Source organism: Malus domestica, chromosome 02 (assembly GCF_042453785.1).
Source record: "Malus domestica chromosome 02, GDT2T_hap1".
NCBI lineage: Eukaryota > Viridiplantae > Streptophyta > Magnoliopsida > Rosales > Rosaceae > Malus > Malus domestica.
The window spans coordinates 11,832,038-11,837,147 of NC_091662.1; the positions used below are offsets into that span (position 1 = coordinate 11,832,038).

General features: G+C 34.8%; 1 long non-coding RNA gene across 1 annotated transcript; it reads left to right on the forward strand.

The window, feature by feature from the left end:
• The first annotated feature begins 482 nt into the window (after positions 1-482).
• On the forward strand, positions 483-1,725 carry LOC139190400 (uncharacterized). The gene is made up of 2 exons (XR_011574647.1): positions 483-686; positions 1,503-1,725. It is a non-coding gene; the product is annotated as an uncharacterized lncRNA (long non-coding RNA).
• The last annotated feature ends 3,385 nt before the right edge of the window (positions 1,726-5,110 follow it).

Here is a 5,110-nt window from a genome sequence, read left to right on the forward strand (position 1 = left end):
AGTTTGGAAAGTTTGGACGTCGAAGTGACCCAGTTCGACGTTTGGCCGAATTTGGAAGATTTTGGAAGGTATGATCTAGTAGTTTTTAGGCCCTAAAACCCTTCCAACGTGATAGTACTTGTTAAATGCTTCATTTTTGTATAAAATGTGAAGAAATTGGTTGAAAAACGAAGGAGAATAGTGGATTTGAAAATTTTCCAGAAACCGGCGAACAGTCGCCGGCGACCGGTGACTCGCCGGAGAAGACAGGGAATCTTCCGTTAAGTTTGACGGAATATTCCGACGCCGTTAGTTAACTTTAACGGAAACCGTTAGTTTTTAACGGAATATGCTAGGATTTGACGGAATATTCCCTAACGCCGTTCACTGTAGCCGTCAGTGTGCATGTCACGTGGCCGCGCGTGGGCCGCGCGTAGGTCCGTGCCACGTCAGGCGCGTGGGGGCGCGTGAGGACTCCAAAAATTATTTTAAAAATTTGGGGATGATCCTGAGGTTGTGTAGGTCACTGTGGTATATTCATATACCCAATTTGAGCATCGTATGAAGAATTAATTACCTAGTTTGGTTTAGGTGCGTTAAATGTGCGTTAAATGATTGTTTTAAGTTATTTCACTTCTAGGTGGAACTTTTAACGAGGACGAGCACATCCAGGGGCGTCAAGGGGGTTACGACCCGGCGACATACCAGTGAGTGGGCATTTGTTTTTATATATACCTATATACTCGATTTCCCCAGAAATCAAATTTAAATGAAAAGTATATTAAAATGAAATATGATGTGATTGCCATGCATAGAATATTATGGATATTATGAACTGTCGTATGATGCATATATGTAAGGTGGTGCTGTGGACGCACAGGTAAGTATTTAATTACTGTTATGTTGATGATGATGATATATTGAGCTCATATCCTGCACCATGGTTTAGTGCTTATAGTATTCACCGCATCGCACGCTCGCCTTGGATCCAAGTAGATGCTGGTCGTACAGTCCACGCGGAGTGGGTACGACGGGCCAGTCGTAGAGTGTTAGTGAGATTATGACTGGTGGGTGACCTTAGGTTATTGTATACAGATGATTGATGAGAGAAGCACTAGAGCGAATATTACCATGAGTCGTTCAGACTACATTAGGTGGTTCCGACTTATGTGCAGAAGGCCGGACAGGTCACGCGGAGTGACTCCGGCAGAGTGAGATTGATAGATGTTGAGCTCTAGGTTCAATCGTTCAGGGCTATTAGAGGGCCTCCGATTGATTATTTCTTTTACCTGATTATATTATGTTAATGCATTCATACTACACTGTTGAAATTGGCATGGTACATTCTTTATTGAATCTGTTATAAGATTGATGATTGAGACAGTTGAGATATATATGCTATATACTATTTTTCTGGGAAAGTATACAGGTTTTCCAAAAAGGGGTTATAATCGTGGATTTATGAAATGATTTGGAAAAGCTTATTTTCGCCCACTCACGTTTTCTGTTTTTCGCCCCTCCAGGTTCTAGTTGATAGTTGAGGCGTTGGTGGCCTACGAGGACTGCTTCGGCGTTCTGACAGACTAAATAAATGTAGGATTCACCCGAGGGTGTTGTAAAATAGTTATGGTCCTACTTGACTGCACCTAGACGCTTATGCTCTGTTTATGTGTGTTTAGTACACTCTTATGCACATAGAATGCTAGGTTGTAAATAACTGCAATTAGTGGTTTTCGTTGACTCGTATTTTATTATTAAATCGTTTCCGCTTGCGTTATGGTTACGTCACACTCACGTGACGGCCAGCACGTCCTAGTCTTCGGGTTAGGGTGTGTCATGAATGATCAAGATTATGATATAGAAAATTATGATATTTGTTGATGTTACCTGTAAGGGTAGTGCGTGAACACGATCAAGACTTGGATAAGATGATTTATGCATATTTTCCCATTGGGGGGCATGATGGTAATATTGCACCCTCGAGAATCTGTTACTTACTTATCGGGACAATAGTGAGTTGTTGGTATTACGGGTTGCTGACCGTAATATTGAAAAGGAAAAATTAGTATCCGGTCCCTAGTTCTTACTGTTCATTAACTAAGACCTTATTAGTTCTCAAATTTTGATTCAAGTCCCTATCATTAATTTGATAATGAATTTACATGTTTATTATATAATTTTTAATATAAAAATTAGTAATTAATTTAGGGTTTAATACTCACACCTCTATTAAACTTCTAATTATTTTTCAATTCAAACATTTCCAAAATAAAAAAAAATTAAATTAAATTAAGTTTGTACCTATTAGTTTATATATATATATATATATATATATATATATATAAAGATTCTCAATTTTTTAATCTTAAATGTACCCATTCATATAATTTTTCAATTTTTTAAAGCTTAAATGTACCCATTCTCAAATATATCAATTTGTTATACGTAAAATGTACCCTTTTTTTAATATAAAATCCATTCAAAATTTTTAATCCATGTTTAAACTTATATGGGTACATTCTTTTTCGTTGATTTGAGAATGTATCCATATTTTGGTACAATACCTTTTTTTTGTTAATTTTGGTTAATGTACCCATACATATATGTACACACACACACACACACACACAATGTAATAGAGAGTATAATTTATATTTTATTATTTTTAATCCCATAAATTATGGGTTTTATTTAAAATGTCATTAATATAAACAATTACAAATTTCAATTTTTAATTTTTAATTTAAAAATATAGTAACTTACATTATTATATTAATGTCAGGGACCTCAATAAAAAACTAAAAACTAACAAGGTTTCAATCAAAGAATATTGATAGCTAGGGACCGCATCCAAAGTGTCCCTATTGAAAACGTAAGTGTGGAATTTGTTGAACAAGTAGACATCTAGGTCCGTCTACGTTTAGTTATTTAATTATTGTTTGGGTTTGACCCAAAGATAGCACACACTCATCTTTGAGGCACGTGACACATATGGGTGTGTAGGTGAAGTTTTCTATTTTTGGTGTTGTTTGCAGTACAACTATTTTAACTTCACTTTATTATATACGTGCTTCGACATTACATTGTTATACATCTATTTTTCTACCTTATGTTTTATAAAGGACTGTATATTTTAGTACTGTACTAAAGGAGAAGGAAAGTTTGAATTGGAGGCACGAAAGAGGAATTACTGCACTCTAATCGCGACGGAATGACATTCTCTTTTATGCAACCACTCTAACTTGATTTCCTCCTTCCATATATATATATATACTTTTTCCTTTCTTCTGAAGTACATTATGTTTAGCTAATGATTTCAAATTTTGGGGACGAAATTTTTTAAGGTGGATAGATTGTGACAACCCGTCCCTAATTCTACAATTTTATAAATTTTAAAAGAATTAATTTATGAAAATGCCCTAGAGGTGAAGGTTTTGACTTTCATTGGCCAACGTGTAGAGAAATGTATGACTTATTCACTTAGCGCATTTGTGTAGTACTCGTTGGTACGAACACATAGATGAAAGCCGTTTGCGAGTCCGGATTATATCGGTATAATTATAGACATTTGAAATTGGTTATTTATAGTTTAGTTATAAATTAATTCAAACTCCCAACATGTGGGAGTGGTAACCAATCAATTTTAAGAGAGGAAAAGGAGAACCAATCAGGAAGGGAGAAGGGAAAAAATAAATAAATAAATAAACCTACCCATTGGGCAGTGCACCCGCACACCCAAACCGGTCAAAATCCGGCTAATTTCTGCCATTTTATTTCGTGGAACACCATATCCACCACCTGCATCATCTTCCCCAATCTTTCTTCTTCCATCTTCGCTCAAGATTGAAGAGTTTTAGGCCCAAAAATGCAAAGAACATCACCGGAGCATTGGAGGTGTTCGACGGTGATTCCTCCGATCCGGCGAGTTTCACCACCCACCACCACCCTTAATCAGCTCCTCTTGGACCCAGGAACAAGACCCAAGCAGTTGTAGGGGTGTTGGAACATCGAGGAAGTCGAATCGAAGAACACCCATATGATGTACGTATCATATGATGATATATATAAAAAAAAGTTGAACCATTTTGTAGAAAAGAGATTAGATTTTCATATTTAAATATTTAATTAAAGTAGAAAATAGGACACTGAACTAAATCTAACAACAACTCAAATTTTTGGACATAAATTAAAGGAAAAACAAATATATAAATGGGCATTTTGATCCAAATCCATAAATTCAGCTGCTTTCACATTAAGCCTAGTTTCATTTGGATTTTTTTATGTCTATTTTGCCCTTCAGAATAAAAATAAAAATATTATTTAAATTTCTTAAATTTGAATTTTTTTAATGCCTTAATCTACCCACTTTCAAATAAGAAACATTTTTAAAAACTCATATCCAACAAATATGATAAGTTTATAAGGATGAAAAAAAACCATTATGAGCCGTATATAAAAAATAAAAAAAAAACTTGTGATGTAAATAATATAATCAATTTGTAATAGAGGCAGATTATAACCAACACAAAAAACATGTGAGGTAGACTTTGAAATAAAAACTTAGATAAACAAGTGTATTGTCGACCTCCGGATACATTGTACTCAGGGCCGACCATTTTTAATGTTTTATTTTTTTAATTATTTTTTTCAATTTCTCTTATATAAAATTAAAATATTACAAGTTAATGAACCAAAAATAAGGTTTGTTTAGTGGACAGGAGTGTTTCCTATCTTCAAAAGGTTCTGAGTTTGAAACATGTTGAATGTCTTTGTGTAAATTTGTCAAGCTTTTGTGTAAATTTATCGCTTGATAACTTTACAAATTTTGCAAAAATTAAAATTAGAAGAGGAAAACCACAACAATTAAAATTAGCAAAGGAAAACCACAGTGAGTTGAACCCAACTCGTGCACAAAATGGTAGAAAGCCTAACCACTAGTGTTGGAAGAGAACTTTGGTATTATGTTGCACATTTTAATATACGTACACATGTAAAGAGTATTTGGGAGACCTTCTGAATCGGGGTCCTTGTGCAGTGACACCTTTTGCACATCCTTAGGTCTGACTCTAATTGTACTTTATGCATATCTACTGCCTAGGAAGACAAATACCTTATACCTATAAAGCATACA